The sequence below is a fragment of the Schistocerca nitens genome, chromosome 1 (assembly GCF_023898315.1).
Source record: "Schistocerca nitens isolate TAMUIC-IGC-003100 chromosome 1, iqSchNite1.1, whole genome shotgun sequence".
Classification (NCBI taxonomy): domain Eukaryota; kingdom Metazoa; phylum Arthropoda; class Insecta; order Orthoptera; family Acrididae; genus Schistocerca; species Schistocerca nitens.
Window position 1 is genome coordinate 555,910,234 of NC_064614.1, and position 25,196 is coordinate 555,935,429.

Genomic DNA, 25,196 nt, shown 5'->3' on the forward strand with positions numbered 1-25,196 from the left:
GTCCAAAATTTACCAGGTTAAATTCACAGTGAATTATTGAAAAGTCATAAGTGGGCGACAATTTAATTGAGAGGTTAGTTACATTGTTTTATTACCAGGTTACTGAAATTTTTTTTTAATTGGCGCGTTACACTGAATGTGAGCGACATAATTATAATTTTTACTGTTGAGAGGTTTAGGAATTTTTCTGCTTTGAGGTTACGCTAAATGTGAATGATTTTGAGCTTAGATTAAATCAGAATTTTGTAGGGAGGCTACAAATGGGAACGAATTTTGTGGGGACGTTACACTGTGAAAGAATTTTGTTTTGAGGTTACACTAAATTAGAATCATATTCATATTATTTAAATGTATTTTGTGGTGAGGTTACACCGCTTTTTTTTTAATCCATTTTGTTCGGTATTGTTCGTTGCGTTTCGTCTGGGCGGACTCACATGACACCCGTTCATGTTGATCGTTGATTCCTTTACTCATTTTTTTTTTTTTTTACAGATGGCAGCGCCTCTGGGACCCAACACGCTGAGCTACCGTGCCGGTAAACCGCTCGGTCACAGCGGCCGGCATGGAACTGCTGTTATATACCACAGCAACTGTTATTGCTTCTGAAATTCATAAGTTTATGAAGTGTTCAAAAGAAGAACAGGCTAATCGTGATATTAGGCAACGGCTGTGCCTCGATGTTTACACCGGCTCCCGCCTCATCATCGGAGCTAACAAGGAACCTCCCCATCGCACCCCCCTCAGATTTAGTTATAAGTTGGCACAGTGGATAGGCCTTGATAAACTGAACACAGATCATTCGAGAAAACAGGAACAAGTTGTGTGGAACTATGAAAAAAATAAGCAAAGTATACAAACTGAGTAGTCCATGTGTAACATAGGCAACATTAAGAGTGATTTCAGCACAGGAGCGCCGTGGTCCCGTGGTTAGCGTGAGCAGCTGCGGAGCGAGAGGTCCTTGGTTTCAAGTCTTCCCTCGAGCGGAAGTTTTATTTACTTTATTTTTGCCAAGTTATGATCTGTCCTTTCGTTCATTGATGTCTCTGTTCACTGTAATAAGTTTAGCGTCTGTGTGCTGCGACCGCACCGCAAAACCGTGCGATTAGTAGACAAAAGGACGTGCCTCTCCAATGGGAACCGAAAATATTTGATCGCAAGGTCATAGGTCAACCGATTCCTCCACAGGAAAACACGTCTGATGTATTCTATACGACACTGGTGACGGCATGTGCGTCACATGACAGGAATATGTTGTCGACCCACCTAACTCGCACACTTGGTGAATGGGTAAAAAGATTCTTCCACCTTGCCCGATTTAGGTTTTCTTGTGGATGTGATAATCATTTTCAAAAAAGTGATGAAAACATAAGAGTGTATCACATAAACTGCAACAAATGAATGCAACAGTTTCACAGTCGCACAGTTTTCTCTGTGCTCTTTCAAAACATATGTTTTTAACGTTTTCAAATTTTTGCGTGTGTAGACCGTCAAATCCTGCATATGTCCAAGCAAATCTGAACATGTCCTAGAATTTCGGAGAGCGAAGTTGATTATGTATGAGTGCCTGAACTTTGATAATTGTCTGAAAATAAAAAATTAAAATTTCTTCTCGAAGGTAGATTTGAACCAAGGACCTCTCGGTCCGCAGCTGCTCACGCTAACCACGGGACCACAACGCTCCTGTGCTTCCGTCCTTCTTAATGTTGCCTATCTTACGCATGGACTACTCAGTTTGTATATTTTGCTTATTTTTTCATAGTTTCACACAACTTCTTCCTGTTTTCTCGATTGATCTGTGTTCAGTTTTTCAAGGCCTATCCACTGTGCCAACTTATAACTAAATCTGAGGGGGGTGCGATGGGGAGGTTCCCTTGTAAGCAACGTTGGACGCAGTTACTAGTTGGCTAGCAGCCCGCCTCTGCACACTGCGGCGCAGCCGTCGCCAGGCCATTTTGTTTTTGTTGTGGACCGGCAGTCGCCTTCGGCGGAGCGCACCGTGTACGTAGCGGAGCTTGCGACGCTGTTCTTGTGTTCGTGTATTCCAGTAACTGTAAGTAAACATGGAAGGCAATAACCGTTCCAACACCGTGCGCATGGTGTTCGCTTCAGTAGGGATGCTGTGCTTTCATCGGTTGACGAGATTTCTGACTGGATAATAAATGGCCTTGGATTAACTGATAATGATACTTACGCTGTGTGGTGGTATTATTTATGAAATTGCTAGATTCTGATTCTTGCGAAAGGACTATGTCTGAAAGCGGACGCTGTCGAAAATTTAAGTATTGTGACGGGGGAGTGTGTGATTTATGAGGCTGTGCTGAAAAGTAATGGTTCCGAATTTTTATGTGAAAACTCTTAACGGTCTTAAAATAAATCAGTTAGTATTCTACATCTTTAGTCTTCATGTCTACATATTTATTTCTCAACTTAGCCACCCTGGCGCCCAACGCATTTCTCTAAACGAGAGACCAGTTTTTTTTATACTGTCATTGTTGAACGTTTGACTTATTTTAATTGAGTCAAACTGTGGGTTCCTGATTCGTGCTTAACAAAACTGTTTTTTGCCTTGTTTCACAAACCTATACACAATCTATTTTTAGGGTTATAAGCCCATTTTCAAATACATGCTTTGCCTGTTTTGCTTTATCACCTTTGGAATCAGTAATGTATTTGAAAAAGAGCTTATAGCCCGAAACCTAGGTTGTGCGGTAACCATAATAAAATTTGCGAAACAAGGCAAAAACTGCGTTTGTTTAGTTAATGTTTGGCATAGTTGACAGAGCCGCAACTTCATGGCTGCTTCCACCACTTCATCATTATCAAAGGTGTTCTTTAACTATTGAAAACAGATGTAGAAAATCGGACGGTCGCCAATTCGGGACTGCATGGAGGATGATCGGTGACAGAGATGTCGCAACGCTCGTGTGAGTTCTTGTGTTGTCATGCTGAAGGGGAAAGTGCTTATATGTCCATGTGACGAATAACTCTTCGGATTCTTGCTTTCAGTTTTCTAAGTGTCTCGCAGTACACCGACAGATTTACGTTACCAACGACCACGTTACACGCTAGAATTCGGAGCCCTTTCGCAGCAGAGGGTTGCAACTTGCGTCACCGAGGCGGGAAAGACGACTGAGTAATATGAGTGACGTGTAATATCTTAACCGACCTTGAGAACAGAATAAAAAATTCGGAGGAATTACTTTTCAGGACGCCCTCGTATCTATTAAGAGCATGGTCAACTATTTTTCTAAACCAGAACCAAAGTTCTTTTACATGCATCTGTCCACAGCTGAATGTCCTAGTTCTTTATAGAAATACTGAAATACTACACTATTGCCTCTTTATCCAATTAACTGTACATATAACTCCTTCCATTTGTTCTAGTCACCCTTGTGTGGACGGTTCGAAACTCTATTACAATTTGCTGTTTCTCACTTACTATCACGGTTACGTGATCGTGCTAGTAGCGCCCCAGGAGACTTTGATATTAATTGAGGATATTTGGTGTTTTGCCTTTTTGCTGCACGTTGTTGGTCGCTTGAGCACTAGAAATCAATTGTCAACTATCTGACTGCGAGTTTTAAAATATTCTCCCACGTCTTCTAACAACTGTTCCGCAATGTTCCTGTATGCAACAGACAACTTACCTCGTGTTGCCACTACAACTGCGTGATCAGCAACATGCTAAAATATTTCAAAAGCAATACTACGATCGATGCAAAGTGCAATGTATGGACTAATTGCAGCAACTACTGCCATATTTGTATACATAGAAATTCACTTTCGATTCCCTTATACAACTGTTCGCTCTCTATTAATCGCGACAATAATATCTCAGACTCAGAGTTTTCACATGTACACAGCAGAATCATAGACGTCCAACTTTCAACTACTCTAGGAATTCCGAATGGAATGAATACTCGCGCCCTGGTTTCTTATGGAACAGTATTTTGTATTTCAAATGAAACGTCGGTTAGTGGCTTTAAACTGCAAGTTTACAACACGGAAGTGTTACCCTCGAGTTGAAATGACATATTCCTTCCCTTGTCATTGGCGGTTACAGTGCATTTGTTTCGTACCACGGCCAACCTGAGACATGCTCTTTCTGCAAAGCGAGGGACAATTTGAGGAAAAATTATCCGAAATGACGGTGCCCTGTGCGGCTTATTCTTGGAGTTGCGTCACGTCATCAGCACACCGGCGTTGTGTGACCCCGAGGCACAATCGCGGCACGCGGCAGCTGCCGCAGTCGAGGAAGCTTAAACAGCGGTCTCCAGGGCAAAGGGTGAACGCCCTGAAACCGCTGTCTCCGCTGAAATTGCAACAACCGCTCCTCTGCGAGATGAAGTATAATAGCACGGTACTGTAGATGCAGAAAATGTCGCCGTAGTTCAGTCGGGGTCCCGCAACCGGCTTGCAATCAGACCTAACACCTCACGCAGTCCGTGAGGTTGGCACCGTGCCAGTGGCTCGATTGTTTCAGCTTCCTCCCAGCTTTCTCAGAAATCGCTGTCCGCCACGTTGTCAGACACTGACACAACGTTCTTTGAAAACATTGGTGTCGGAGTGCTGGCGCGCAGTGCCGGAGAGAACAACCAAGCTCCTCGGCTACTGCTTTCGTGGAGAAGTACATGATTGATTGACAGTTCACACAGTACACAGTTTTTTTTACAGGTGTTAAAATTATTGAATACAGAACTTAATGAATAGTCCATTAGTCACCTGTAGCTGTATTTATTCAAATCAGTTATAGACCACACAACTGGTTTCTTAACTTTTAAGTTGCATCTTCTGGCGTTTATCTGTAGAGAAAAGTTTTTTAAATTAACCCTTTCCTAATGAGGAATTGAAGTTATCTGAGATATCTTAATGTACCAAATGAGTAGACTTAATCATGGAAGAAAATATTACGCATCAAGTTCGGATATTACAAATCGTGTTTATTAGATATGTATAAGCCCGTGCTTTGTGGGGCGTAAGTGATCCACACCTAATTTCCGAACTTGATGCATAAAATTTTCTTCCATGTTTAAGTCTAGTCATCCAGTATTTTAAGATATTTCAGATAACTTCAGTTCCTCATTATCAAAGGATTAATTTAAAAAAAAATTCTCTACAGATATACATCAGAAGGTGCAACTTAAAAATTGAGAAACCGGTTGTGTGGTCTAAAATTGATTTGAATAAATACAGCTACAGGTGACTACTGGACTTTTCATTCAGTTTTATATTTAATAATTTTAACTCCTCTATTAAAAAATTGTTTACTGCATGAATTTTCAATCAGTCATGCATACTATTATAGCTGTGGTTTCACCAGTTTGAAATTATCTGTAGAGAAAGACTCAGCAACTGCATTGCCCCGAAGCACCGCAATGGAGCGAAAGCTGAAGGAAGTCCTGGGTCAACAGGAAAAGGAACAGCTTCCAAAATCACTCGTTCGTGAAAAAAAAAAAGAAGATGATTAATGGAACCACGTTGAACAAGTAAGGACCTAGGATCTGGTAATAGTAACGTGCTGAGCGTGAATAAAGTAATTCCAAGAAATACATAGGACTATCTTGCAAGCACCAAAACAGGTAAATCTGATTCGCTGCTACGGGAAAAATTATGTTTACAACGAACAGCAAACTGAAAACAAATTTTTAGATTCTGGTAAATGCACAAAACTTTATCAGAGATTTTAACACTAGTACCTGTAATAAACAGTGACAGGTAGCTGACACCATTGTGAAGCAGAGAGTGAAACATTAATTCAAAGTTTTTAAAAGAGAACATTTTGTACACGTCTGTGAAAGAGACAAGGTAGGATGTTGTACGATCAGTACTGAAACGAATTGGTAAAGCAATCAAACGTTTAAAAAAGAAACAAACGAAACACGTTTGTTAAGAAGAGAGTGGAGGATGTTAAAAAAATATTTTAAACTAAAGTAAATGAGGCCTGCCCGTGAAGCGACGGAGCAGAATTCTGTAATAGCACTTAAACTTTTCGATTACTAACAACAGCTTTCCTTTTAGGATCTCAAGCGGTTGCTAGATTCACAACAGATTGTAGAACATAAAGAATACAAATTATATCCACACACCATGCGACCAGTCTCTTAAACACAACACTGACATGAGAACGTGTAACACATGTCATTTTTGAGCCAGAAATAGTGAACCAAAGGAAGTACTTTAACCGAGTGAAGCTTTTTCTAGATTAGAAAATAAACGCGCTAGTAGCCCAAATTACAATTTTTTAAAAAAATGGACTTGCTGCAAGTAGCCAGAAGAGACCGTTACGCTAGACGACGAACTAGCAAATTACGAAAAGTCGTTACTGCCTGATTTCGTGAACACAGTAAGGGACCAGTATGTGTACTAAAACACTCGGAACGCATATCAGCAAGAGAAAGACCGTTCAGCCTCCGCGCCCCCCCCCCCCCCCCCCCCAACCCACCCAAAAAAAAAAAAAGGAAAACACCACGGAAAAATGAACACAAGTGTTAAATTTGAGTGGAAGTGTTTAACTTGAGGAATGCAAAATACTTAACTTTAAAAATCCACGCCCCATAACTGCAACGCGAGAATTGCAATTAAATGAGCATTACGCTAAATGACGTTCAGCCTGCTGATCCACGGCCACTAGAATGATCGGGAAAGAACAGCAAACGACACTTAATGGTTACAGAGTTGAAGTTATTCTCGCTAACCGTCCAAATATGGAGCAAATCGCACCATGGCTCCTGCAGAAGTTAGTCTCGCTAACCGTCAAAAAACAAGAGAACGCCCGCCAAATATGGAACACACCATACCACAGCTCCTGTACTAGATCGAAGTAAATCATATATGAGGTACGCTACCACGCCCACCAGCCAAGGCAGCAGGGAACTCCCCAAAACGAACTGAAGCGTGTGGCCTCGTCATGTCGCAGACAGAGTAAGGCGTCAGTTCTCCAGAAGGTGAAGGCGCGGATCGTGAGGTAAACACTAGCGATTCCAACCAATGGAGTAGCCCACTACGACACTTCGGCACAAGTCACGATTCTAGGGTCGAGTCCGTCCAACGGCCAACCCCCGCCGACCTCCTACCAACGGCCTCACGAGCAGACCCTCCCCCATGCAGCGAGATGTGCGCCAACTTACGCGTACATCGTCCTCGCGTTGCTGCAAAAACTTCACCACAGGAGATACCCGATAATCCGTAACTTATCAACGCAGTCCGAGAGGTTCAACGAGTACCAGAATTGATATCAGGCCGCACCGGCGGCTCACACATGAACACACCGCTCACCTCATGATCCAAGCACCGGAAACTGGCACTTCCCTCATCCCTCCCCCCTACTCACCGCTGACTGTGAAATTCAGGTGGACGCACAGTCGGTTACATAGACAGACACAAGGATGGAAGAACGGACGCTACAGACCATCCCATCGAGCGATTGGCCGTAGGATGTGAAAACGTAAAATGACTTCGTTCAAATTTTTGATGTCAGTGCACCATTCTCTCCAATTGCGGGCAGGCGCCCAGTGTCTCACTAACAACGATTAATATAAATAGGATCACTTCGAGGATAAAAGTTACTGTTTTGATTTTTTTACACTATGTTCAGTCTGATACTGTTTCTCCAAGAGGTTTCTACTAAGGATGTGCAATATACCGGGTGATCAAAAAGTCAGTATAAATTTGAAAACTTAATAAACCACGGAATAATGTAGAGAGAGAGGTAAAAATTGACATACATGCTTGGAATGACATGGGGTTTTATTAGAACCAAAAAAAAAAAAGTTCACAAAATGTCCGACAGATGCGCGTCATGCTTGGCCTCCCAGATCCCCAGACCTCAGTCCATGCGATTATTGGCTTTGGGGTTACCTGAAGTCTCAAGTGTATCGTGATGGACCGACATCTCTAGGGATGCTGAAAGACAACATCCGACGCCAATGCCTCACCATAACTCCGGACATGCTTTACAGTGCTGCTCACAACATTATTCCTCGACTACAGCTATTGTTGAGGAATGATGGTGGACATATTGAGCATTTCCTGCAAAGAACATCATCTTTGCTTTGTCTTTCTTTGTTATGCTAATTATTGCTATTCTGATCAGATGAAGAGCCATCTGTCGGACATTTTTTGAACTTTTGTATTCTTTTGGTTCTAATAAAAGCCCATGTTATTCTAATCATGTGTGTCAATTTGTACCTCTCTATCTACATTATTCCGTGATTTATTCAGTTTTCAAATTTATACTGACTTTTTGATCACCCGGTTCATCAGGCACTGTCAATTTTAAACGTCGATGTAGAATTCAAGGGTGGCACATCTGTTTCAATTGAAACTCCTTTGAAAAATTAATAATGACTGTGCTGGAAAACTTCGACGTTATTTGTTTTTCAAACAGCTGAGCAAAACTCAACGCAGTCAGATAGTTTTCTCTTTACTTATTCTGATCATCACAAATCTGACACACAATATTTTAGCGCAACGCAATCTGACTTTCAGTAATCTCTACAAAAGAATGGCCCTGACTAACAATAACTTATACCTTTCATGAATCACTTACCTCACAAAAATCTTCGTGACTCGAACTACTACAATATAGCGAGCGCCAATACTGCCAGCTAAATAAAAGTTTCTAACTACGGAAGGCACTAACTACTGATAGGCATAGTTAGCAAATGAAAGATTTTGATAGAGAACAACCTTAACAGCGTTCAAAAGTCATAATATATATATAATTTTGTGACATCGAAGTAAACAAATTTCCTTTTTCTGACGGACACGCGTCCAATCGTCTGCTCATAGCAACCTCTCAAAACTCTGGCATATCTCTTCCCACTGCTGGCGGCTCACCTCGAACTGCCCAACGCTACGCGCTGTTCACATCCAACTGCCCAACACTACACAAGCGAATATTCCAACAGTGAGTCCAAGCAGCCACAGACTGCACACAGAGCAGTCAGCGATTTTCATACAAAGCACTACGTGGCGTTACCAACATAAAAACCTAAACAGCCTACTTACACAATTAAGAAGAAATAAGAGATTTGTTACGTCTCTACCACACCAAGTGGGAGCGGCGTGGCATGCACTGTGAACGATCGGTTTATCAATGTCTACTCTTCATCTGACACTCCTGAAAAGCGCTTTAGAAGCGTTTCTTTTCACTGTGAACTTTGTCACGTGCTTCATGGACACAATCTACCTCTTATCCTTGGTGAGGATTTAAATCATCTCGCACAAAGTAGGACGCCAGTTTGAAATTAATGAAGACGTCAGTCTGTAACCGGTGTTTGCATTAAATTTGCTGGAATGCGAACACCGAGTGTCTTCCGTTCGTCCTTCTTGGTGAGCCAAGGATCATCCTATGTCGATTTCTGATGTGCGCTGATGACTGGAAAGAGCACCGTTTTCCGAGGATTGATGGAGGCACCCGATGGTGGATGAGTGTGGACAAGAAAATGGCGAGGTCGTCAGCATATGCCCGACAGAAGCGTCGTGTCTCTCCGATTTGCAAACAACCCATGCTTATATGAGAGGTTCCATGGGGGTGAGAGAAAGCGTCATGGAGAGAGGAACGCTTTTAAGAGGTATCGGTTCAGAGAAGAGGCTGCTAATTGATGCGCGCGAGCTTGAGTTGCGCAATATATTGAAGATTGTACCCGGAAATTTTGTAGGAAAACCCAATTTTTGCATAAATTCCCGTAGATAAATACGGTTCAGCCCGTCAAACGCCTTTTCTAAGTCAATGGAAAAGATGCTCAGTGCCGTTTTGATGTCTGTGGCAAAACTAGTAGTCACGACATGACAAGGCATTACGAATATTTCGAGGAGAACAGCGCAACGTTCCAGATCATTAATGATTCTTTTCTATTATTCGGAGGAGGACGCGAAATAGGAGGGCTGGAATAGCATAAGCGTCCCTTGCTGCTTCTGATCACGCTCAAATTTCGCCGAATGGTTTTGAACGATCTCTAGTGGTTCCAGCCCGTGCACGAAATTGCAATCATGTTGCACCAGAGGGGTGCGATGACTTTCAATGGGGATGGAGCCACGCAATGTCCTTAGGGTATTGAAACGTGCGAGTGTGGCAGGAGTGTCAAAAGTTGTCAAGAGCATCGCCCTGTTGCTCATCGCACTGCCAACTGTCGTTTTCGTCCGCGAAATGTGTGGGAATCAATGCACGAGAGAAAAGGGTAGTTTCATTGACGCGCTTTATGCCATCCCATGAGATCTTTCCGTGCCGGTTCCCAGCGGCAGTTTTTCTGGACTGTTTTCCTCGGCCTCTCGTAAGAAAACACACCGAGCGAGGTGGCGCAGTGGTTAGACACTGGACTCGCATTCGGGAGGACGACGGTTCAATCCCGCGTGCGGCCATCCTGATTTAGGTTTTCCGTGATTTCCCTAAATCACTCCAGGCAAATGCCGGGATGGTTCCTCTGAAAGGGCACAGCCGACTTCCTTTCCCATCCTTCCCTAATCCGATGGGACCGATGACCACGCTGTCTGGTCTCCTTCCCCAAAACCAACCAACCAACCGTAAGAAAACAGCGTTATTGTTCACAGAGGAACCAAAAGAAGAGGTGAAATGTGGGTAAGAGGAACTGTGCTGACCTTTCCATAGGGTAACATGAACACGGTGGCGTTTGTACATAATTGTGTTGAAATTTGGTGGCAATGCGACATAATATTCCGCTTTATACGTCATAAGAACTCCTGAGGAGTGGCCTTTTTTCACCAGTATCGACGTCTTGCTCATTGAAACGTCGTCGAGTCTGAGAGTGGCGTCGCAGGGCGTCACGCTTTTGCATCAAAATGGTGCAAATGGCTCTGAGCACTATGGGACTCAACTGCTGTGGTCATCAGTCCCCTAGAACTTAGAACTACTTAAACCTAACTAACCTAAGGACATCACACAACACCCAGCCATCATGAGGCAGAGAAAATCCCCGACCCCGCCGGGAATCAAACCCGCTTTTGCATCATTACAGAGGAATGTCCTAGGCACATTTGAGTGAAATTCAAAACTTATTCGTCCGAATGGGAGACAATAACTGGGTTTCGAAAAAATTATCCCTTCTCATCCGCAGTGTACTATAAAGAGAGTAAGAGCGATCCTATCACACCTCTCCGGACATTCCCGACGATATATATTTTCCTGATGATCACTCGTTGATACTACTTTAAAAGTCTTCGAGGCAATCACACATCTGGAAAAGTAAACTGTTTGCTGGGACCCACATCAACAGTCTGCAGTGGGGCACAGTGTAGAACGGTTGCCGGAAATCGAAGAATATGGAATCTGCCTGTTGCCCTGCAAACGTGGTTTGTAGGCTACCATATGAGAAAACGGGAAGCTGAATTTCGCAAGAGCGATGCTTTCTAAATCCATGATGATTTGTGGACAGAAACTTCTCCGTCTCAACGAAATTTATTATATTCGAACTCAGAATGTGTTCAAGAGTTCTGCAGCAAACCGATATGAAGAATATTGATCTGTGATTCTGCAGGTCCCTTCTTTTACCTTCCTTATACAGGGTGTTACAAAAAGGTACGGCCAAACTTTCAGGAAACATTCCTCACACACAAATAAAGAAAAGATGTTATGTGGACATGTGTCCGGAAACGCTTAATTTCCATGTTAGGATGTACTGTACTTCCTCGATTCACCGCCAGTTGGCCCAGTTGAAGGAAGGTAATTGACTTCGGTGCTTGTGTTGACATGCGACTCATTGCTCTACAGTACTAGCATCAAGCACATCAGTACGTAGCATCAACAGGTTAGTGTTCATCACGAACGTGGTTTTGCAGTCAGTGCAATGTTTACAAATGCGGAGTTGGCAGATGCCCATTTGATGTATGGATTAGCACAGGGCAATAGCCGTGGCGCGGTACGTTTGTATCGAGACAGATTTCCAGAACGAAGGTGTCCCGACAGGAAGACGTTCTAAGCAATTGATCGGCGTCTTAGGGAGCACGGAATATTCCAGCCTATGACACGCGACTGGGGAAGACCTAGAACGACGAGGACACCTGCAATGGACGAGGCAATTCTTCGTGCAGTTGACGATAACCCTAATGTCAGCGTCAGAGAAGTTGCTGCTGTACAAGTTAACGTTGACCATGTCACTGTATGGAGAGTGCTACGGGAGAACCAGTTGTTTCCGTACCATGTACAGCGTGTGCAGGCACTATCAGCAGCTGATTGGCCTCCACGGGTACACTTCTGCGAATGGTTCTTCCAACAATGTGTCAATCCTCATTTCAATGCAAATGTTCTCTTTACGGATGAGGCTTCATTCCAACGTGATCAAATTGTAAATTTCACAATCAACATGTGTGGGCTGACGAGAATCCGTACGCAATAGTGCAATCACATCATCAACACAGATTTTCTGCGAACGTTTGGGCAGGCATTGTTGGTGATTTCTTGATTGGGCCCCATGTTCTTCCACCTACGCTCAATGGAGCACGTTATCATGATTTCATACGGGATACTCTACCTGTGCTGCTAGAACATGTGCCTTTACAAGTACGACACAACATGTGGTTCATGCACGATGGAGCTCCTGCACATTTCAGTCGAAGTGTTCGTACGCTTCTCAACAACAGATTCGGTGACCGTTGGATTGGTAGATGCAGACCAATTCCATGGCCTCTACGCTCTCCTGACCTCAACCCTCTTGACTTTTATTTATGGGGGCATTTGAAAGCTCTTGTCTACGCAACCCAGGCACCAAATGTAGAGACTCTTCGTGCTCGTATTGTGGACGGCTGTGATACAATCCGCCATTCACCAGGGCTGCATCAGCGCATCAGGGATTCCATGCGACGGAGGGTGGATGCATGTATCCTCGCTAACGGAGGACATTTTGAACATTTCCTGTAACAAAGTGTTTGAAGTCACGCTGGTACGTTCTGTTGCTGTGTGTTTCCATTCCATGATTAATGTGATTTGAAGAGAAGTAATAAAATGAACTCTAACATGGAAAGTAAGCGTTTCCGGACACATGTCCACATAACATATTTTCTTTCTTTGTGTGTGAGGAATGTTTCCTGAAAGTTTGGCCGTACCTTTTTGTAACATCCTGTATACAGGAGTCACCTGCGCTTTTTTCCAGTCGCTTGCGACTTTGCACTGGGTGAGAGATTCGCTATAAATTCAAGCTAAATAAGAAGCCGCAGGGACTCCCTGTAAAACCGAAGTGGGATTCCACCTGTACCTCGCGACTTATTTACTTTTATGCAGATGCCAAGAGAAGAAGAGATTGGATCTATGTCATTAAATATTACAAGAACTGGATTAGCACGACTGATGTCTACCTAGTAGTTTTCTCTGATCATTTTGCCAATGCCTCTCATTTCAATTTGGCTTAGGAAACAGCAGTAACACGATTTCGTGGAAAAATAATTCGCATCAGCTTTGCGACCTCACCTTAAAATCGCTGGTAATTAACTTTGCAGAAATGGGGTCAGTGTACGACGACGTTGTCTTGATGGACAGAATAGGCGTAGTCTGTGCTGCGCGAAACACTGCAAGATTACAGCAACCAGACACATTCTGGGCAAGCTCTGTGCAAAATATTGACCAGCGTTGTTTGGAGGATTCAGTCACGTCACAGCTAGACGCTCTACCCAACTTCTTCAAATCAAAAAAGTGAAAAGTAGCCTACTGGCAATAAGAAGAGCAGAATTAGGAAGGTATATCGAGGGCGGTCAGACCTTTGGTCACATGGCAGGTGAGGAACCTTCCCTGTTACATCAGATGCGGGAGTGCAAAAGATGGATGGGAAAAACCTGCGGCTAAAACCGACACCAGTGTTTTAGTTTTGAATAACCGGTAATATTCGATATTAGTTTGGTGTCAGTTATAACAGTTTTTTTTTTAAATACAGGGCTATTACAAATGATTGAAGCGATTTCATAAATTCACTGTAGCTCCATTCATTGACATAGGGTCACGACACACTACAGATACGTGGAAAAACTCATAAAGTTTTGTTCGGCTGAAGCCGCACTTCAGGTTTCTGCCGACAGAGCGCCCGAGAGCGCAGTGAGACAAAATGGCGACAGGAGTCGAGAAAGCGTATGTCATGCTTGAAATGCACTCACATCAGTCAGTCGTAACAGTGTAACGACACTTCAGGACGGAGTTCAACAAAGATCCACCAACTGCTAACTCCATTCGACGATGGTATGCGCAGTTTAAAGCTTCTGGATGCCTCTGTAAGGGGAAATCAACGGGTCGGCCTGCAGTGAGCGAAGAAACGGTTGAACGCGTGCGGGCAAGTTTCACGCGTAGCCCGCGGAAGTCGACGAATAAAGCAAGCAGGGAGCTTAACGTACCACAGCCGACGGTTTGGAAAATCTTACGGAAAAGGCTAAAGCAGAAGCCTTACCGTTTACAATTGCTACAAGCCCTGACACCCGATTACAAAGTCAAACGCTTTGAATTTTCGGCGCGGTTGCAACAGCTCATGGAAGAGGATGCGTTCAGTGCGAAACTTGTTTTCAGTGATGAAGCAACATTTTTTCTTAATGGTGAAGTGAACAGACACAATGTGCCAATCTGGGCGGTAGAGAATCCTCACGCATTCGTGCAGCAAATTTGCAATTCACCAAAAGTTAACGTGTTTTGTGCAGTCTCGCGGTTTAAAGTTTATGGCTCCTTTTTCTTCTGCGAAAGAAACGTTACAGGACACGTGTATCTGGACAAGCTGGAAAATTGGCTCATGCCACAACTGGAGACCGACAGTGCCGACTTCATCTTTCAACAGGATGGTGCTCCACCGCACTTTCATCATGATGTTCGGCATTTCTTAAACAGGAGATTGGAAAACCGATGGATCGGTCGTGGTGGAGATCATGATCAGCAATTCATGTCATGGCCTCCACGCTCTCCCAACTTAACCCCATGCGATTTCTTTCTGTGGGGTTATGTGAAAGATTCAGTGTTTAAACCTCCTCTACCAAGAAACGTGCCAGAACTGCGAGCTCGCATCAACGATGCTTTCGAACTCATTGATGGGGACATGCTGCGCCGAGTGTGGGAGGAACTTGATTATCGGCTTGATGTCTGCCGAATCACTAAAGGGCACATATCGAACATTTGTGAATGCCTAAAAAAACTTTTTGAGTTTTTGTATGTGTGTGCAAAGCATTGTGAAAATATCTCAAATAATAAAGTTATTGTAGAGCTGTGAAATCGCTTCAATCATTTGTAATAACCCTGTATTTGTGGAATATTCCCTCGGTTCTTGGAGGATCGTAGACGTATTAATAACTAGAATATACCATATTAGTGTTCCACAGTTATTTATATAACAGTTCGTTATAAACTGGCTTTCGGCTTCTTGTGCCATCGTCAGATTACTTAAACAGATAGTCCACACGACTTAAGTGAAAATCCATAGCTGTAGAAAGATTGTTGAACAAAAATATTGATGTTCTATGACTATATCGATACAAAACACAAGCGTAACGTAATACCTGAAGAGACTCTGATGAAATAGATCTCACATTACTGTATATTCAAGCTGAAAATTTTATACAAGTGAGTAATGGCCCAGGCTACTATGTCATACGGATAAACTGGTGGATGTGAGGAACAGACCGAAGAAAGGAAGGTGGGGGTTGAGGGGCGAGAAAGAAGTCTATAGAATGTGTGTGTGGAAGTTATAACAAGCTTATTGTCTAATGGGGAGAGTAATAACAACTGGCTGGTGCTACTTTGATGAGGGTGAGTAACGGAACCGTGTTTGGTCTTTAACGATCAGGTCAGGATTCTTTGACTGGCGTTTATTAATGGCTATAATTTCTAATAATTAAGTTTTCTGCATTTAGTTCCTTTATGGGGAACATCACCTTTCACATTATATGATTGACGTTCGTTCTAAACATGTTCAGCAAAGGTAGAATCCTTCTTTTTCAGTCTGCAACTCCTTTCATTCTCAGTCAGTTTAGTAGTTAATGCCCTTCCTGACTGAGCTACATATAATTTGTCACACAGATTACAGGAAATTATATAAATTCCACTCTGTTCCAAAGGTGGGAACATTATTCCTAGCGTAAAAAGCTGCCAAGAACCTATGAAGTCCTACCCCCATATAATATACGGGCCCATTGGTTATCATTGTGGTTTTTTGCTGTCTACGGTGGATAAAGGAGTGCTGTCTCTTCTGTCTCTTCTCTTTGCGAAGTATGTTGTCCGTTAGGGTAGGCCTATAACCATTGCTGTATGCTATTTCTTTAATTATTTCAACTGTTTTTTTCTAAATCTGGTTTGGTTTGTTGTGTAGATAGTAAGTGGTGCACCATGGAGTGGAAGGCTGTAGGTTTGTGTTATGGGATTCTGGGAACTGGCTGTTATTACGGTGTCTGTTGAAGTTACTTTTCTGTACATCTTAAATAAATGCTGTTACTTAATGATTTCAATGGTGGGTTCTGAAAAGTTGATAGAATATCCTCCCAACCCCATGGTAAATTTGATTTTTACTGTGGTGTGAATTCAAATGTTGAAAAAATTTACTTAATTGTCTTTTGGTACATGTCCACAAGCACCACACATCATTCACATACCCCTTAGTACTGTATTTTAGAGCTTAGAACCTCTTCATATAGAAATGTTTGCTCAAAATTATCCATAAACGATTCAGCTTATAAGGGGCTTAATGGGGGCAACACATCTGGCTGATTGTACAGAGACTGTTGAAATTGGAAATAATTTTGCTTTATCATGTTTCTGTTGCCGTCCTTATATCTTATGTCTCCAATGGATTTGTTCTGGTTTTATGTAACATATTCTGCAGAAAGAAGAGACAGAAGATAACAGCATTCCTACATCCACCTCAGACAGCACAAAATGATGCCGATAACAAATGGGCCCCCACCCTAAATGTGGGAAGGACTTCACAGATTCTCGCCAGGAAACTAAAATCCAGGAAATATACTCCGGTTTTTTACACTAGGAATACGGTTGCCCACTTGCTGGTAGAATTTATAGAATTTTCTGCGATCTGTGAGGCAAATTACGTGTAGCTCAGTCAGGTAGAGCTATAACTACTAGACTGACTGAGTATGAAAGTAGTTGGAGACTGAAAAAGAAAGATTCCACCTTCACTGAACATGTTCAAAATGAATGTCGTTCACATGATGTGAAATGCGATGTTCTCCATAAACCAGTTAAAGGCGGAAAACGTATATTATTAGAAATTATGGCCATTAATAAACATCAATCAAAGAATCCTGACCTGGTTGTTAACGACCAAAGACCATTCCATCACTCACCCTCATTAGAGTGGCAGCAGCCAGTAATTATTTCTCTCAACATTAGGTAACAAGCTTGTTATAACTGTTCCACACCCACATTCCATAAAGATATTTCTCCATCCCCCACCCCTTTTTTCGGTCTGTTCATCACATCCACCAGTTTGTCCATATGACATAGTAATCTGGGTCATTACTCACTTGCACAACATTTTTGGCTTGTTCATTCATGTAGTTTTAATACTTGAATACACAGCAATATAAGATTTATTTGTTCAGAGTCTCTTTTGGTATTACATTATGCTCTTGTTTTCTATCGATGTAGTCATAAAATGTCACGTATCTATGGAAAAAAATCTTTGTACAGCTGTGAATTTCCACTCAAGTCGATCTCTTTAGCATTAAGTTGTCTGACGACGGCCTAAGAAGCCACAGCAGATTTGTAACTATTAAATATATAATTGTGGAACGTTAAATCTGTGTATTCAAGTTTTTAACAGTGTTTTTCATTTTTTATTAATAACTGGGTAGTAAACATGTATATTAACTCATCATAGCAGTACTGCCAAAAAATTTTTTTTAAACTTTTTTAAAAAAACGAGTAATGTTTACTTGTAATATTTTCATTACTTTGAGTTGCTAATGAAAATGGGAAAAGCGATGCGTCCTGTTTTAGAGGCAATGTCGATAGCCAGATACGGGCCACAGTTACATGACGTATGAATCGGTACAGCATTGCTGAGACGATAATGTTCCTTTTGCCATGTGGGCTGGGCTATTAGACGGTACGCACCATCCTTGGCCTAGAAGCATTTTGCGATGTGCAGTAGCAATGAAGAACATTTGCTTTAAAAGATTAAAAACGGGAAGCTGCACATCAAACGTGCGACATATAAGAAGCAAACATCCCCAATGTTTTTTGGGAGAGAAGATAAATTTGGTTGATGTTGATATACATATAAACTTGGAATAGTTACTGAAACCTTAGTTCTTGTGTTCTTGACGTTGAGAAACTGATAGCGTTCGAAAGTGACGATGCAGGAACATCAACTTGTGGCCTTTACTTCTTGCCATCACCGCACGCCTCTCCTTCACCTATGTCATTTTTCTGCAGATACCAAAACCGATTTTAGTTCATTAATTAATTCATTAAAGTAAAAACAAAAAAATAAAAAATAAAGTAGCTGATCTGTTGGATGCTTCTACACAATATGCCTTTATTTGCTGATAGCCTTTGGAAACGGGCGAAGTATCACGATAGATACGTTTCTCATCTCAGTTTTCACGCGTCAGCATTGACTATTCGTAATGCCCAAATAGTGGTACGATCCTCGATTACAACATGATTTTTGAGCGGTTTCAAAAAGTAGAATCAATGGGAGAACAATGGCGATTTTGTATAGTATTCAACTCTTCATTACTTTTGAGAAAGTAGCGAAGCATGGAAAGAGTAAGCCTTTCTTTATTTAACTACTTTATTCGATATTTTGATGGTACGTATCTTGAAACGTATAACGTAAAAGTAAGAGGGGAGTCCTAGAACTTTTCAGTCTTTGATCGATGCGTATATTTGTTCCTGGGAATACCAATAATAAAAATCGAGAACCGCTTATATCAGAAATCGGTTATTTTGGGCGGTTTTAACAGTAAGTTTAAAATGGAAATGAAAAAATATCTATGTTAACGGAAATTGGTTGCTTTGGCGACAACCCCTGTCCCTAGTACAAAACAGCCCAGCAGAGGACTATTGTCGATGCTGAACCGGGTGCTGGTATGTGTGGGAGATTCAGGCCGAGATGCGCCGCCATTTTTCACAATTATACCAGAAGGCTGACGCTGACTACATCGCGATATCAGAGTTTTCACAAATGATCTCCCAGCTTCTTACGAGAAACGACCGACAGCATGTTAGTGATCTCTTTACTCCAGGTGACTGAAAGACATCTTAAAAACTTTTTCAAGGGACAAATCGCCGGGTAATGAGGGTTGCCAGTCGAATTTTATCACACCTACTTGGATGTTACAGGCAATATAACACGACATATCAAACGTAATTAAAATTGATAGCGCAATCCCTCCTGCCTTTTGTTTTAGTTCCGAAACGACGGGAGCACTTACGTAACATACGAGTCATTACACTCCTAAACGGTGACTGTAAAATAACTGCTAAACGTATTTCGAGAGCAGAGTCTTTAATTCAACGATGAAACATCTCATTGTCAGATCATTAGTCTATCAACCAAAAGATAGAAATGGCTTACAACACATTTTTGACAAAGAAACTTGTCTAGATGAGCAAGATCGGGTTATAGGATTTATTTGTAGGCATACTATGGTGTCTGTTCGCAAGCCAGAAATTACATCTGGTTCACGAGCGACGAGAGTCGATAAAGTAGCAGTAACATTAATTGCATATTAAGTATTAAAATTAATTGCACATTTTCCAAAATGGCATTAAAATATTTTCTTTTCGTTAATGATATTTTTGGAGGGAGAAGAGGAGTAGGCGATTCGAGTTTAACGTCCCGTAGACAGTGAGATCATTAGAGACGGAACAGTAGCTTGAATTACGGGTGGTTAGGAAAGGGTTTTCAAAGGAACCATCCCGAAAGTTGCCTGGAGACATTTAGCAAAATCACGGAAAACTTAAGTGTGGGTGCCCGGACGGGGATTTGAACCGTCATCCTCTAGAATGCGGGTCCAGTGTGCTAACCACTGCACCACCTCGCTCGGTATGATTTTGATGAAGATTTCATATTAATTAATTCTTTGTTTTAAGAGGATATCCCTAATAATTTCAACGTTTATTCAATAATTTCACGAAAGGTACCTTAACGCATTCCGCTCCGTGTGTAGGGCAGAACGGGAAATATGTAAGCATTTCTTTGAAAAAACGTAAAAAAGACGCAACATACATTTTTTGTGATTTTCAAGTAAGTTACTTTAGGTTACAGCACGCAGTGATTTTTCATACCTTTGACAATGTTTTCTTATGTTCACTAGCTTACAAAAAAATGGTTTAACGTTAAATGTCGCCCCCTCCCGTGAGTTCCTCTACCAATGGTTAAGGGGAATAGAAAAGAAATTTCCGACTCGAGGACACAATAAACATCCCCGTTTTTACCTTTCGACATAAGGACGACCTGGTATAGAAGTATCTATCAAACCAAACCAACGAAAGCGAAGTTGCACCGAGTCAGTCTCACATCTACCAGGTCGTGGGATTTACGCCAGGAGGACAACACTTAGGAGCAGAAGCTGGTGTTGGACACCACACACTGGGCGTGTTTGTTATGATTAATCAGACGATTCCCGGACGTTTCAGCTCGGATGCAGCCCTACTAACAGATTACTGGTGTCCACCCACAAAACATCTGGCGACTACGTACATTATCGCCCACATGGTGCATGCCTTGGTCGAGCTATGCATCAGAGCATCAGCAGTATCTAGTGCGCATATGGACTGGAAACTCCATCGCTCAACAACATCGTAACTGTGCAGATATTAGCGAACTTTCTGTATTTCACTCAGTAATGGGCGTATTCTAATAGTGGCAACTAAATCCCAATGATTAAACCAGCAACCAGCACGAATTTAATTTTGTTCTGTGTGCCTCAAGGTTTGTTGTTATAGTTGTAATTCAGAAACCTTTTTAATTTCATTGTACTTCAGAAACATAACTCACTAGATAGCCACTGAAGAAGTGACACTTAATTTGATTATTCTCTTTCTGTAATTTTCTCTACGAGCAGAGATAGTTTTTTTCTGTTTTCATTATTCATTTTTTGGAATAATTATCTCCACATGAAAACATAGACACTTATTCTTCGTGCAGAGGAGAAGAAATACCAATTAATTTTCGAAGATGCTTGAAACACCGTACTTCATTTCTTCAGAAGGATTCAATTTCCCATCTCAAAACTCAAGATATTTCTTCTTGTTATCGAAAAAAAAGTCTTCTAATTTTATTTTTATTTAATACAGCGTTCTCCAGTTTCCAACGACAGTAATAACTGCCTTACACTACCACCAAACCAGAACTTTTTATCAGTTCCTTACATTTAGAAACGAGTGCTTATTGACTGCGTTTACAATAACTCTTTACGACGTAACGGTTTCTTAGTTTCAAAGAAAAATTGTGTAGCATATACTGGCGAGAATGAGAAGTGTGTCTCAGTGAGAATTTGCATAGTGGAAAGAGAGAGGTATAGTCTGGAACGTCTAGAATGAGAGGGAGTGAGAAAGAAAGAACGTACAAAAAGAGACCAGAGCCTAAGAAAGAAAGAAAACGCCTGTCTCAGACAATTTTTCACTGGGAATCAGGATAGTGTTGGTCGTCAGTCCTGTACAACGGTTTATCCCAGCTTCTTAGTACTGGCTCCCAAAAATTAACCCTGATCCCTCACTATTGTTATATCCACTAACAACTGAATACCAGGCAAAGTACGTAACTACATTCCAACTCAGACTATAGCCCAACTCTTCGGTTTTTGCATTCAAATGTGTATCAAACCGATATATCTTTGAATATGCAGGGTGTTGGGGAATAAGTGCAGATATTTCTACTGATGACTGAGGACAGTGTACTGAAAAATCCATTTGCGTACTAATAATTGCAACTACTACGAGTAGTATGTTTTTAGCGTCGTTAATACTTCTAATTATAAATGGCACAAGCAAGCCATTAATGTTTATTTTCCCCTTAGCAGCAGGTCAGGACCTGGCGTGTGGGTACGTGGACGCAAAATGGATAGTCCACGCTGACAGGTGTAGCCCACTTTGCGTCGCAGTTGCAACTGCGCAAAAAATATCAGGTAACAAATTATGCAGTATGTTTTCGAAAGGACATAGACCCACAGAAAAACAACTAACACACTGACTTGGGTACATATTTAAGGTACCAATTATAACAATATCTGTCCCTGTACTTGTAACGACCTGCATCTTTATAATAGTCCTAACTTTTCACACTCCATAACCTTACGGAATTTATGAATAAACACCATTATCAGTAAATAAGTACTCTCCGAACCTTCGACAGATTAAATCCGGAATTGCCGCTTTGAAAATCTAAACCAGGGTAAAAATTATGGAAAAAGCTTACTCTACTAGGACGGGCATTTTAATTGCGCTTCATTGAGTCCCTGGCTTCAGTAATATCAGTAGCCACTTACTGACCCAAAATAAAATCTACAATTTTTTGTAGGCCTTTGGTCTCCTTCCTTCTATTTCAAATTCCTCCGATTTTCGTCTCTGTATTCTAATCACAAGTAACACAACGAGATCTGTCATTTCCATAGCAGCACAGTAATTAATTTTGTATTTTGTAAAATCTACTAATCTCATCTCTAAGTTATTTCTGTCTCTGTCCACATAAAATAAACATATTTTACTAAAAAGCTATACACACAGTCCTCAAATACATTCGGTACACTTTCTGTTTCTGTCTCTTTATTATCATAATCAATATTACTACACTCAATATTGGTTCTATCTCTGCACATATTTCTTTCGGTTTATAATGCACATCAAAGGTGTTCAGAGAGTAGTCTATCCTTCCACATTTAGTTACACTTTGGACTTCCTCATCTAAGGACTGAGTTTGAAAACGAACAGTTACATAGTTTCCTAAAGGATGGAAATGCAACTTCCCTATCATGATATTTGAAAGCACTTCCTTTAACGTGAATGTAGTAGGATGTGGAACATATTGTGTTACAAATGGACCTACATAAAGATAGAATAATTTTTGTATGTGCTGCCTCTAGAACTTCTAACATTATCTCTAACCAAAACATGATCCTCTGTCTGAAGCTTAGGATAAGCAATTTTCTGGTCAGACTTAACCACAGCCTATTCTTCAGAATTTCTATTCTCCACTTCTGCCTCACATAAAAATACTTCATAGCTACCAGTTTCACATACCATGATAGCCTCGTCCTCTGCTACTTTTTCATCTTCACTTGTTAATACCTTCTTGCTAACAGCTTCCTCTAATGCTATATTGTGACCCACCGATCCACACACTTTGCAACATACATGAGTTATCCGTCTCTGCTACTACTAAGTCAGCACTAACATTAACGCCTGATAAGGCTTCTCCAGAACGGATTATTTCTTGCTCCTGTCCCGCATCCTCCACTTCGATTATTAGATTTTTATCATCTTTCTCCTTTTGAACAGAGTAAGTATCTCCTTCTTTAAATTTTCTTTACCATCTGTAAATTCTTTCTTTATCTAAATCATCCTACCCCTTTCTTATGTCTTTTCGTCCCTCTAATAGCTGGGCCAAATAAGGCTTTTACAGTTTCATCCATTTTGTAGCTCACTATACAGGGTGTTACAAATAGGCACGACCAAAGTTTCAGGAAACATTCCTCACACACAAAGAAAGAAAATATGTTATGTGGACATGTGTCCGGAAGCGCTTACTTTCCATGTTAGAGCTCATTGTACACTCCTGGAAATGGAAAAAAGAACACATTGACACCGGTGTGTCAGACCCACCATACTTGCTCCGGACACTGCGAGAGGGCTGTACAAGCAATGATCACACGCACGGCACAGCGGACACACCAGGAACCGCGGTGTTGGCCGTCGAATGGCGCTAGCTGCGCAGCATTTGTGCACCGCCGCCGTCAGTGTCAGCCAGTTTGCCGTGGCATACGGAGCTCCATCGCAGTCTTTAACACTGGTAGCATGCCGCGACAGCGTGGACGTGAACCGTATGTGCAGTTGACGGACTTTGAGCGAGGGCGTATAGTGGGCATGCGGGAGGCCGGGTGGACGTACCGCCGAATTGCTCAACACGTGGGGCGTGAGGTCTCCACAGTACATCGATGTTGTCGCCAGTGGTCGGCGGAAGGTGCACGTGCCCGTCGACCTGGGACCGGACCGCAGCGACACACGGATGCACGCCAAGACCGTAGGATCCTACGCAGTGCCGTAGGGGACCGCACCGCCACTTCCCAGCAAATTAGGGACACTGTTGCTCCTGGGGTATCGGCGAGGACCATTCGCAACCGTCTCCATGAAGCTGGGCTACGGTCCCGCACACCGTTAGGCCGTCTTCCGCTCACGCCCCAACATCGTGCAGCCCGCCTCCAGTGGTGTCGCGACAGGCGTGAATGGAGGGACGAATGGAGACGTGTCGTCTTCAGCGATGAGGTGGATATACACTGTACTAGTGCCGACATTGTGCATGCTCTGTTGCCTGCGTCTATGTGCCTGTGGTTCTGTCAGTGTGATCATGTGATGTATCTGACCCCAGGAATGTGTCAATAAAGTTTCCCCTTCCTGGGACAATGAATTCACGGTGTTCTTATTTCAATTTCCAGGAGTGTATATCCTTGTAGAAAGAGATCTACAGATCAATAAAGCTGCTGCTGCTACTACTACTACTACTACTACTACTACTGCTACTAACATTCGCTGGGGTTCTGTGGATTAGCTGTGTTGGCACATCTCGGTTCTTCCACCATTGAAGACATTGAAATAATGTTTGCTATTGAGTATTGCCTGTTATTAGTTTTCTTCTGACATTTCACACGTTTTTTGAACACCTTTCCACTAGCCCCTGCCATCTTCACACAAAAATTCAAACAATACTCGAGCATTTTCTTCGTGTATTCACGACACGTAAACAAACACTGAAGTCAAATACATAAGCAGAAAACAAGGGAGCATCTTTTCCACACCGGCAAATAGTGAAGCTGCGAATACGCCACGTAACACAAATTAATCACTAGAAACTAGCAGTCTTAAAATCACAGTGGAAGACTGACAGATCGGTAGTCGGCCATGACTGGGAAAAAAACTGAGCGCACCACTTCGGAAAAATGGTGAATTGGTTAGAGTTTTAGTACAACAACGTGCAATACATCAATTTGAGGAGGAAGTCCCGTAGAATATTTTAAGACAGTAAAAAATCGATATTTTCATGAAA

The 25,196-nt window shown here is 42.0% G+C and overlaps 1 protein-coding gene across 1 annotated transcript in view; it reads left to right on the forward strand.

The window, feature by feature from the left end:
• The first annotated feature begins 1,944 nt into the window (after window positions 1-1,944).
• LOC126254498 (lipopolysaccharide-induced tumor necrosis factor-alpha factor homolog) overlaps window positions 1,945-25,196 on the forward strand; it is a 154,272-nt gene continuing 131,020 nt past the window's right edge. The window contains exon 1 of the mRNA XM_049955316.1: window positions 1,945-2,050. The gene's annotated coding sequence lies outside the window, so the exon portion shown is untranslated. The remainder of the gene's footprint in view (window positions 2,051-25,196) is intronic.